This window comes from Silene latifolia, chromosome 9, assembly GCF_048544455.1.
Source record: "Silene latifolia isolate original U9 population chromosome 9, ASM4854445v1, whole genome shotgun sequence".
Classification (NCBI taxonomy): Eukaryota; Viridiplantae; Streptophyta; class Magnoliopsida; order Caryophyllales; family Caryophyllaceae; genus Silene; species Silene latifolia.
This window is the reverse complement of record NC_133534.1, coordinates 162898029-162911178: the sequence shown is the minus strand read 5'-3', so window position 1 is coordinate 162911178 and position 13150 is coordinate 162898029. Positions and strand designations below refer to the sequence as shown.

The following is a 13150-nucleotide window of genomic DNA, read 5'->3' as shown; positions in this document are numbered from 1 at the left end:
TAATTTGTTTAAATCAAACACTAATAATACTAGAAGTAGTATATGAGTATTAGTAATAGATTTTAAGGTAAACTACATCACAAACATCTAGTACATGTTAGTTTATGGGATTAAGGGATAGTCTTGGGTGCAACTAATTGGAGGGCTTCTAATTTAAAGTCAAGAATGTTCATCCATTAATGGAAAGCTCAAGAACTAACAAGAAGGAGATCTTGTTGGTGCCCAATATGACCGAAATTTAATTGGTGAGAAAATGATTTCTTCACTTATTTATTTTAGTTTGCATGCATAAGATTTGCAATTAATTTTATGACTAAATTAATTAGAACATATATAAATATGTTATGTAATGAGATATATATTTTCTAACAGGCACGTGATTGATTAATTCCGTGTAAGGAATCGAGACTTCCAAATTCTTCACAATTTCCATAAATTTTCCAAGTTGGTCATCAAATTTGGGCTTAGCTTGACGACTTGGAAAAGGAAGTCTAATCACAACGGGTTCCTTCTCCTTGGCCTTGTCTTCACATTTCTTTGAAACTTCTTCTTTTGATGGTTCTCCATCCTTGGAGTTTTGCACAACTTCTTCTTTGTCACTAGCTTCCACAACTTCATCCTCAACTTGCTTCTTTCGTGCTTCATACCTCGTACCACTCCTCAAGTGAATGACACTAACCGTTTCATGTCTTGGGGGATTACTTTGAGGTGGTAATTGCCCCTTTTGTCTTTGTGAACTTGAAGATGCTAGCTGAGTCAAGTTGGTTTCCAACATTTTGGTGTGGGCTAGGATGTTGTTGATGGTGATTTCCTTTGCTTTACTATCCTTTTGCATTTGAGTGAAAAACTCTTGTTGATTCTTTTGCATTTGGAGGACCGCTTTTTGAACATCAAAACCTTGGTCATTTTGTTGATTGTATGGAGTTTGATTTTGGTAACCTTGGTTTTGATTGTAGAAGGGTTTTTGATTTTGGTTTCTCATGGGAGGTGGGGTGTATGTTGGTTGAGGGTTTTGAACATTTTGACTTTTGTATGAGAGATTTGGGTGGAATTTGGTGTTTTCATTGTAATAATTAGAATAAGGGGTACCACTCTTGTATGCTTGAAAAGCATTCACTTGTTCATTTGTTCCCCTACATTCACTTTGGTCATGTCCCAAAGTTCCACAATTTTCACATATCCCACTTGGGATTGATGAAGATGCCGTCATGGCATTAACATGTTGCTTTGGTGATTTTGAGGTTCTTCGAGTCTAGCCATAGCTTTTTCGAACTTCAAATTGATGGTATCAATGTGAGCACTAAGTTGAGCACCCAATTGAGTAATAGAGTCCACTTCATGCTTTCCTCCTCTAGTAGCCTTGCGAGGTCTACTATATTGTGAATTATGGACCGCCATTTCCTCAATCTTGTTCCAAGTTTGATTATCGTCAACTTCGGTGAACATACCATTTGATCCCATGTTGAGAATGTTTCTTGAGTCTTCATAAAGACCATTCCAAAATTGTTGTACCAAGAACCACTCGCTATGTCCATGATAAGGACATGAGCGACAAATTCCTTTGAACCGCTCCCAAGCTTCATACAAAGATTCTTCATCTCTTTGCTTAAAGCCCGTAATTTGAGCTCTTAGCATGTTAGTCTTTTCCGGTGAGTAGAAATTTTTGTAGAAAGCTAGAGCCAATTTCTTCCAAGAGTCAATTCCGAGAGTAGCCTTATCAAGGCCTTTCAACCATTGTTTTGCGGTGCCAATTAGAGAAAAAGGAAATAAGACCTATCGAATTTGGTCTTGAGTTACACCGGTTTGAGAAATCGCATCATAATAGTCACAAAAAGTCTCCATGTGAGAGTGAGGGTCATCACTAGGCATCCCCCCCCAAATTGGCTTCTTTCGACTAATTGGATAAATGCGGATTTGGCAATGAAATTTCCGGTTAAGTGTTGTGGTGTGGGAGTACCATTGGGTAGATTCTCCTCGGTTGGTACGGAATGTGATGAAAATTTAGGCATTGTGGGTTGATTTTGTGTTGGATTTTGTGTTGGGTTCTCCTCACCTTCTCTTGCAAAAGGGTTGACGAACTCAATAGTATTTGGTTGAATATCTACAATCTCACCAATACCTCTCAAAGTACCTCTAGCAAGTCTTCTATTGTTTGTCAAAGTCCTTTCAATTTCGTGATCAAAGGGTAACAAGTTACCTTGTGATCTTCTAGACATGCAAAATATCAAACAACTTGAAAATAATTAGAACAAACCTTGAGGAGTTTTACTTCCCCAAGGCAAAGAAAGACACAACTAATAACAATCTAATAAAATCTAAATCAAGTTAACACCGTCCCCGGCAACGGCGCCATTTTTTGGTCGTACTCACTTGGAGGTTTAGTTTTCGGTACTTGTCGTTAGGAGCACCTAGACCAAAACAATATTTATAACTTCACAAACAACTCTACTATTAGTAAAGAGGCAAGTAAAGGTCAGATCCCAAGGGACGGGTATTGAAGTAAGATTTTCAATTGTAAGTAGCGGTGTCTAGGGGTGTCACAATTTGGGGTTTGAATAGAAGATCACTAAACTAAATAACAATGAAAGTAAACAAGCATGATGATTAAAAAGGGGTGTAAACAATTGATAAAAGGCACTAGGGTCTCATGGGGTCATAGGGGATTCATGGGAATTGATCATACAAACATATTCTCAAATTATAAGCAAGCAATTATTGTTGTGATGGATCGAGTTGGTTTATATCTTACAATCCTATGAAAGTTTGGGTCCTGGAGCCGAATCGATTAGATTGTACAACACCTACAAGTCGACTTAATCTTCCCTACTCAACTATGCATGGTCTGATGAGACTCGAGTTGGTTTATGTCTTACAAGTCTCATTGAAAAGATAAGTGATGGGTAAAAAATGCAAGGATTCATAGGCTCGCATTTCATCAAACATAACATGTGCATAAGTTGAGATCACAACAAGCAAGCAAATAAACTATGTAAACATATTAAATTAAGCATGAATCATCCCCCATGTTGGTTTCCCCTAATTACCCATTAACCCTAGTTAAGGAAACTACTCACTCATTATCATGTTGAACATGCTAGCAAGGTTGTCAATCATACCAACAAAGTAAAACATGAGGAATAAATGAAGATGATTAACAATAATTAAAGAGGGATTAAGAGAATTATACCTACTAATGATTCCAATAATAAAGCAAAGAATAATAGAAGTACTTGATGATTGATTGGAAGGTTGTCAATCTCCCAATAATAACCCAAATAATCTTCAATTACCCATAATAAAAGATGAACAAAAGAGAGATTAAGGAAATGAGATTTGTATTAAGACTTGATTAAAAGTTGATTACAAGATTAAAGAGAGATTAGAATGATATAAACTACACTAAAGATTGATAAGAAGAACATGGTTATCTAATTAGGCTAATGGGGTATTTATAGTGGGGATTAGGTACACAAATTAGGGTTTACTAAGGGCTTAAATGACGATTAAGTCCTTGAGGAATCGCTCCTCTCAGAAAAATATGCAAGTCTCCTTTTTGTCGGTTTTTCCGAGATATGCGCATCCTTCATAGAACAAGAAGAAAATTGAAAGTTGTTGTAACACAATCCGAGCGTCCAAGGCACGGGACGAGCGGATTGTGGCCTTGTTGGACGAGCGGATTCATTGGCTGGACGGGCGGATTGTGGCGTTTTTGGACGGGCGTCCCTCTGGCAAAGACGCTCGGATTCCTGGTCTTGGACGGGCGTCCCGAGGGCAATCCGCTCGGATTCTGAGTCAGCGTCTTCCTTTCTTCTTTTCTTCCTTCTTCTTCCTACAATCCTCGGGGATTTTGTCGGAGATGCAAGGATCTTTTCTCATCATTGCCCAAGTACTATAATATGAACAAAGGCCTTCTAGTCTTGTCTTCTCTTTAATGCTTGGTCATTGAATTCAATCAATTTAGCTCTATTTTGCCATGAAAATGCAAGGTTTGCACTCCTTTCCTACCAAGGGAACAAAACCTCAAAGAATATGCAAAACAAAGGACTAAAGACAATAAATGACCTAAATAAGCACTAAAAAGCATGGGAACAAGGCTAATTCGGGGACTAAATACGCTCAAATAATGGTCACATCATACACATTATCATACTTCCAGATACACATCGTATTACTTCCGGATACACATGGTTATACTAGCGGATACACATGTATCTAATAGTATTCATACGTGTATCTAGTAGTATTCATACATGTATCCACCTCAAACACTACTTTCCACCACCCTGCACCACCACCACCGACTTCCACCACCACTCCACCGTCACCACTGCCACCACCACTACCATGCCGACCCCCAACTAACACCACACTACTACCACCACCATCCCGACGACATCACCCCACCACCGCCAACAACACTACAACCACCACCACTAACGTGCGCACCACCACCACACTGACCGCACCACCAGCAGCATCTTTCTTGCTCCTTTTCTCGACGGACAAACTTCAAGCGAATACCAGCTTCCGACGAACCCAGAACTCGTCGTTCAAACTTCAATTTTCACCCCCACCGACTGACGACCACCGCCAGCCTCTCCCTTCACCGTAGTTCTCATATTTGTTTTGTTCAAATTCATTGATTTTCGAATAAACACACTGAATTTTTCAACATACACACTGACATCCTTGTATTTTCGAACTTCCAATTTAAATTGCAGCCTCGGTTTTCGTTACTTCTCAAAAAACTCTGATTTGTTGGTAGTAGATACACAAAAATACCACATCTGACATCTTCAAATTCAACGGAAAAAAAAAACACAAATCGGAGTTAATAATCAGTAAATGTAAACCCTAGATCATACGAATTGCAGAATAAAATGAAATTGAATCGACAAATTGATTGAAATACCTTGGAAAGTTTTCGTTACTTCTCAATAAATGGTGTCGATTTGTTGCCGGAGATGTGCCAATCTTGTGGTGCTCGCCGTCGGGGCGGCAACAGGTTGAGGGAAAAGTTTTAGAGGAGTGAGAAAAGGGAAGGAGATGGAAACAGATAACTCCGATCGCATGGTCGACGGAGGTTTTGCCGGGACAGATACCGTCTGCTGGTGATGTCCGGAGAGATATCGACGGAGATGAGGTTAGCTTTGGGTTTCAGAATTGTTGAAAATATAATTGGGTTATAAATGGGCCAAAAGTGACTTTAAGAGGATGGGTTGTTGAGTTAAATATCTGGTATATTAGGTGTATTCGGTTAGTTCGTACGGTTCGTACCGTAATTTGGTTCGTACAGGATCCGATTATATATATATATATATATATATATATATATATATATATATATATATATATATATATATATATATATATAAAGCGGGATCTCGTGAGTTTGGTTCTTACGGTGAGTTGTGAGTTTGGAAAATCTCAGCCACTAGATCAAAAGAAACCAAGGGCTGAGATCAAATGACACGTCAGAAAAAAAAAGGAAAATACAAAAAATACAAAAGCAGCTGAAACACTAAACTGAAACTTCCATTGATACGATATTTCTTTCTCTCTCTACATCTCTCTTCAAGATCAAAACCTAAAAAACACAAAGAGAATCGCAGGCAGTCAAATCTTCTGATCAAACGATTACCGAAATCAAGCTTAAACGAATTACAAGTAAACGTATTTTCGAAATTAATGACGAATTCGTAGATTTTTATTATATTGAATCGTTGATTCACATGCATGTTGTCTAATTAAAACATATTAATGTAAAATTCGTAAAATTCGTTGATTTTAATTGAATTGAATAGTAGATTTTAATGTTTTCAGGTATAAAAGATGGACAACGAGATTAATAACAATTCTAGCGAAGAAACAACTCCACAGTAAATATGGAAACATGTAATCACGATTCTTATCTATTTCTCAGCTGTTGTTTATAATACTGTTATTGATTCTTATTTGTTTCTCAACTGTTATTATGATATTATTGTATTGCCTGGCTTGTATTAGAGTAGCAAAAGAGTACTGTTATTCAGATATTAATGTACTATTATTGTAACAGTACAGTAACATGATTATATTATTGTACTGTTATTGTGATATTATTGTAATATTATTGTGATATTATTGTGATATTATTATGCAGTAGCATGAAAATATATGGCTTATAAAAGAGTATCATAAAAAATTCAGTATTATCTGGATTATAATTGAGTAGTATCAGAGTATTATTATTCTGATATTATTGTACTATTATTGTAAAAGCAGAGTAACATGCTGATATTATTGTACTGTTATTCTGATATTATGGACTATTGTTGTGATATTATTGTACTGTTATTCTGATACTGTTATTGTCACATTACTGCAATGTTGATCACTCCCCCATTCTACTGTTATTGTGATATTATTGTCATTTTTTTGTCCTCTGACTGTACGATATTTCTTTCATTGATACGATATTTCTTTCTCTCTCTACATCTCTCTTCAAAATCAAAACCTAAAAAACACAAAGAGAATCACAGGCAGTCAAATCTTCTGATCAAAAACCTAATACGATTACCGAAATTAAGCTTCAAACGAATTACAGGTAAATGTATTTTCGAAATTAATGACGAATTTGTTGATTTTTATTATATTGAATCGTTGATTCACATGCATGTTGTCTGATTAAAACATATTAATGTAAAATTTGTTGATTTTAATTTAATTGAATAGTTGATTTTACTGTTTTCAGGTATAAAAGATGGACAACGAGATTAAAAACAATTCTAGCGAAGAAATCAACTCCACAGTAAATATGGAAATAGGTAATAACGATTCTTTTCTGTTTCTCAGCTGTTGTTTATAATACTGTTATTGATTCTTATTTGTTTCTCAGCTGTTATTCTGATATTATGGTATTTTCTGGGTTATATTAGTGTAGCAAAAGAGTACGGTTATTCTAATATTAATGTACTATTATTGTAACAATACAGTAACATGATTATATTATTGTACTGTTATTGTGATATTATTATGCAGTAGCATGAAAATATATGACTTATAAAAGAGTATCATAAAAAATTCATTATTATCTGGATTATAATAGAGTAGCATCATAGTATTGTTATTCTGATATTATTGTACTATTATTGTAAAAGTAGAGTAACATGCTGATATTATTGTACTGTTATTCTGATATTATGGTACTATTGTTGTGATATTATTGTACTGTTATTCTGATACTGTTATTATCACATTACTGAAATGTTGATCACTCCCCCATGCTACTGTTATTGTGAAGTTATTGTCATTTTGTTGTCCTCTGACTGTACGATATTTCTTTCATTGTTACGATATTTCTTTCTCTCTCTACATCTCTCTTCAAAATCAAAACCTAAAAAACACAAAGAGAATCACAGGCAGTCAAATCTTCTGATCAAAAACCTAATACGATTACCGAAATTAAGCTTCAAACGAATTACAGGTAAATGTATTTTCGAAATTAATGACGAATTTGTTGATTTTTATTATATTGAATCGTTGATTCACATGCATGTTGTCTGATTAAAACATATTAATGTAAAATTTGTTGATTTTAATTTAATTGAATAGTTGATTTTACTGTTTTCAGGTATAAAAGATGGACAACGAGATTAAAAACAATTCTAGCGAAGAAATCAACTCCCCAGTAAATATGGAAATAGGTAATAACGATTCTTTTATGTTTCTCAGCTGTTGTTTATAATACTGTTATTGATTCTTATTTGTTTCTCAGCTGTTATTCTGATATTATTGTATTTTCTGGGTTATATTAGTGTAGCAAAAGAGTACTGTTATTCTAATATTAATGTACTATTATTGTAACAATACAGTAACATGATTATATTATTGTACTGTTATTGTGATATTATTATGCAGTAGCATGAAAATATATGACTTATAAAAGAGTATCATAAAAAATTCATTATTATCTGGATTATAATAGAGTAGCATCACAGTATTGTTATTCTGATATTATTGTACTATTATTGTAAAAGTAGAGTAACATGCTGATATTATTGTACTGTTATTCTGATATTATGGTACTATTGTTGTGATATTATTGTACTGTTATTCTGATACTGTTATTATCACATTACTGAAATGTTGATCACTCCCCCATGCTACTGTTATTGTGAAGTTATTGTCATTTTGTTGTCCTCTGACTGTACGATATTTCTTTCATTGTTACGATATTTCTTTCTCTCTCTACATCTCTCTTCAAAATCAAAACCTAAAAAACACAAAGAGAATCGCAGGCAGTCAAATCTTCTGATCAAAAACCTAATACGATTACCGAAATCAAGCTTCCAACGAATTACAGGTAAACGTATTTTCGAAATTAATGACGAATTCGTTGATTTTTATTATATTGAATCGTTGATTCACATGTATGCGTTCCTTCACTCTATCGATGGAAAACAGCCCCGAAATCACACTTGGAAAGGGTGGACAATTAGCATTTCGCGAGTTGTTGGTAAATATACTTTTAAAATTGACAAAATTTAAAGCAAAAAAAGATGGAATTTTTTTTTACATTTTTTTTACATTGAAAATGGCTTTTTTTATGCTGTGATTTGTGGAAAAAATATTTCGGCGAGTTGTTTCCTGGATGAAAGGTATGCTGGAGCTAGAAGAGAAGCCCCCGCATCCGCATCATCCGCTTGTGCTTGATTTGGAGGAATCCTTCCAGTAGTATCGGCCATTCGTAAAATTCGTTGATTTTAATTTAATTGAATAGTTGATTTTACTGTTTTCAGGTATAAAAAATGGACAACGAGATTAATAACAATTCTAGCGATGAAATCAACTCCACAGTAAATATGGAAACAGGTAATAACGATTCTTATCCATTTCTCAGCTGTTGTTTATAATACTGTTATTGATTCTTATCTATTTCTCAGCTGTTATTCTGATATTATTGTATTGTCTGGCTTGTATTAGAGTAGCAAAAGAGTACTGTTATTCTTATATTAATGTACTATTATTGTAACAGTACAGTAACATGATTATATTATTGTACTGTTATTGTGCATTAGCATGAAAATATATGGCTTATAAAAGAGTAGCATAAAAAATTCAGTATTATCTGGATTATAATAGAGTAGCATCAGAGTATTGTTATTTTGATATTATTGTACTATTATTGTAAAAGTACAGTAACATGATGATATTATTGTACTGTTATTCTGATATTATGGTACTATTGTTGTGATATTATTGTACTGTTATTCTGATACTGTTATTGTCACATTACTGCAATGTTGATCATTCCCCCCATGCTACTGTTATTGTGATGTTATTGTCATTTTGTTGTACTCTGACTGTACTCATTATAATAATTTTCTGTCCCAGATGTTTCTTCTGTATCTATTGTTGTGGAAAATGTAATCGTAACTATTGGGGATTCTTCTAATAACAATATATTCACCAGCCTAACTTGTTCAGACGAAGTAGACAATGAGTTTGTTCTAACTCTTCATTACAGCAGTACACCCGGGGGTACTGAGCAGTGGGTAAGAACTGTTGAGAGTGATTTTACGCCTAAGCGTGGCATGTTCTTTCTTACCTTGGAGGATGCAATACAGTTCTATACCATATATGCATTGGTTTGCGGATTTGATGTGAGAAGGTACACAAATGCGAAATTAAAGGGGGGTGTCAACGTAAAATCACTAGTCTGTAACAGACAGTGGTATAGAGATATGAAAAGAAAACTGCGACTTGAAGCAAACAATAAGGAAGCTGGTACTTCGAGTACAACAGAGAACAACGAGCGAAAAATTAGACAACCAAAGAAGCGTGCTCTGACAAGGTGTGGCTGAAAGGCACATATGAGGTAGAGAACCTGTCAAAAAACAGACGACAGACCGGCTGGATATATTGTGGACGTCTTTATAGACGTTCACAATCACTCTCTTTACTCTGTCAAAAATAGAGAGTTCCAGAAGCTGTCAAGGGACGTCCATGATTACGTTAAGAGGACCATTATTGATCATACTAAGCTAAACATAGGTCCAACATTGAGCTTTAGAATTCTCAAGGAATACTCAAATGGTTATCAGAATATCGGTGCCTCTTTACTAGACTTCAAAAACTTCAAACGAAATATCAAGTGTTACATTGGGGATAAGGATGCTAAAATGTTCATTGGGCATTTCAAAATGCTAGCTGAAACAAAGGGGTTCTATTTTGCTTATGATCAGGATGAGAACAAATGCTTGACGAAGGTTATTTGGGCTGATAAGGAAGGGATAAACAACTACAAGTTATATGGAGACACAATCTCGTTTGACCCTACTTATGGGATAAACAAATATTTCATGGTGTTTACTCCGTTCACAGGAGTAGACCACAACAAGAAGACATTAACTTTTGTAGCTGGATTACTTGAATTCGAGAGTCAAGATTCATTTGAGTTGATTTTTACAAAATTTCTGGAAGCAATGGGGCAGCAGCAACCTTAGTGTATAATAACAGACCAATGCCCCAGAATTAAAAAGGCATGCCCAAATGTTTTCAAGAATTCTGTGCACAAGTACTGCATGTGGCATATCATGCAAAAAGTGCCTGAGAAGGTGGGAAGAGCAATCTGCAATGACACGGATATTATGACAGACATAAATGCTGTTGTTTGGGATGTCGACTTAGAACCAGAAGAATTTGAACAAAACTGCCAAACCATTATTGAAGCACATGGTATGCAAAACAACCGCTGGTTGAAGTACGTATTCTCAATCAGACAAAAGTTGTTTGCTGAGGATAGCCCAGAGATCTGAAAGTTCAAACAGCTATTTCAAACGGTTTGAAAGCCACTTTGGAACCCTTGTCAAAGTCTGGATGAGGTAAAATTCCGCAATAGAACAAAAAAGGCATTCACAAAGGCGAATGGACATTACCAACGAAGTAGGACCAATGAAGGTAGAGATGCATGCCTCACTTGTTTACACGCATCCTATCTTTACAGACTTTCAGAAGGAAGTCTAACCAGCGATATGCAGCATGGGAGTAGGGGGTTTGACAACAGTAGGGGTAGTGGAGTACCATGATGTTCGTGATGGACTGAAGCACAGAAACTTCCGAGTGGAATTTAACATCCAAACTAACGAGAGCAAATGTGCATGTAAGCTGTTTGAGAGGCATGGCATTGTCTGTCGACATATAATGTGGGTGTGGAATGGTAGGTAGGTATACAAGATACCTGAGCCTTATGTCCTTGCTCGATGGACAAAGAAATCCTACAGACAAATTGTCCAAGATGAAACTGGAAACGTCATAGAAGACATTGACGAAGCTGACATCAAGAAATATGAGATGTCAAAGGTTTGGTCTTAGATTTATGCAACTGTCGGGATGATGGACACTTAGGCTACGGTCAAACAGATGAAGCAACAGCAGAAAACCCTGAAACAGTTCAGGGAGAACATCACAGGACCAATTGAACCAAAAACTAAAAGCCAGGAAATCGAGGATCTTCTTGGCATTACAGATTTAAATGATATTGACCTTCGACCGCCAAACAAGGCCAAGAATAAGGGAAGTGGCAAAAGATTGAGGTCGTCGAAAGAAAAGGCCAAGAGCAAGCCAGAAAAGAGGAAGCGGAGATGCAGTAACTGCAAGAAGTGGGTAAACCACAACAGTGGAACTTGTAATCTTCGTTTTGCTGAAAGTCCCCCTTCTGATGACGATGATGAAGAAGAATCAGAAACTGAAGAGGTATCAATCTGAACTATTATTCTCTTATTATTCTAATGTTATCCTGTTATTATGCTGTTATTCCCTTATTATTCTGGTGTTACTCTTTTATTCTGGTGTTACTATGTTATTATGCTGTTATTCTGCTATTAATGTGTTGTTATTTTGCTCTAATTGTTACGTTACCACAATGACAAATAGTAAAGTAAAAATTGCAGGAATATGAATCAGATGCATGAACTGAGAAAGACACAAGAGACGCAAAAGACAAGGGCTATGATGAAGACCTCGCCTAAATGTCAAAGACTTTTACTATTTGTCATTGTTTGAATTACATTTTATCCTAAAATTTTACTAGATAATAAAGTGAGACCTACATTATATATATGAGAATTATTACTAGTTACTTTAATTTTTTTTTTTTAATCTTATCTGACTGTCTTCCACAAACCAACCATAAATAAAACTGCATTTAACACTACAATAATAGTTGATTAACAGATTAGTATTATTTATTAAAGGCAGTTAGACTTTTTAGTTTTCACAACAGTTAACTAATCTAATCTAATTAGAAAGAAACTGTTTGTATCTCACAACCACCTATAAATATTTCTATTGGGAAAAAAAACATAGACTGAAAAGTTCATTCCAAAAAACCTCTTTATCTCCTTTGCAAAAGGTAATATCTTATCTTTCTATTTTTTTATTTTTCTTTGGTTACACTATGGATACTGCAGAAAGGTAATTTTCTTTCTTATGCTTTGCTTTGCTTTTGGTTGAAATATTTTGAACATCTTTTTATAATGCAAAAAGGTTCATACTTCCCATGGTGCAGAATGAGTGACATAACAGACGATAACCGAAGGTCTCCAACAAGGGAGGAAATCGATGAAGCGAAACGGAAAATAGAGTCACTTTCAATAGAGTTGATCGATACACGAACAAATGTAGAGGCAGCAAAAAACCGTGAAGAGGCCTTAATAACAGAGCTCGAAAACGTTAGAGCACAGTTGAAAGTTGCTGAACTTCACAATGAACGTATGCGTAGACAGTTGAAGGAAAAGAAAAATAGGAACTACACGGAAGCCGACATGGACAATCAATTCATAGCTGGTGTGAATGCTTTGCAGAAGTCTTACGCTGAAGTCTATCCTTCAATCTCTGACAATTGGACACCAGTTCTGAAAGCCATGGAACTTATGGATGGATACAAAAACCCTTTTACGGATGAGACAGTGGAAGTTGAGAGCACTATGCAAGGACCTGCGCGCAGGCGTCAGAGAACAGAATAAGGATATAAAAATCTATCCATGATGGTTCAGGGTTCCTGCTTTAAAATATTTGTTTAAAATATTTATTACTTCAAAAATAATGTTTTTAATATCTTAGAACGTTGATGTTTATTGTGTAACTACTATGTTCCAAATTATTGTTT

General features: G+C 35.3%; 1 non-coding gene across 1 annotated transcript; it reads left to right on the top strand.

The window, feature by feature from the left end:
• The first annotated feature begins 1527 nt into the window (after positions 1 to 1527).
• Positions 1528 to 1635, top strand: LOC141603339 (small nucleolar RNA R71). The gene has a single exon (XR_012525221.1). It is a non-coding gene; the product is annotated as a small nucleolar RNA R71 (small nucleolar RNA).
• Positions 1636 to 13150: the final 11515 nt, after the last annotated feature.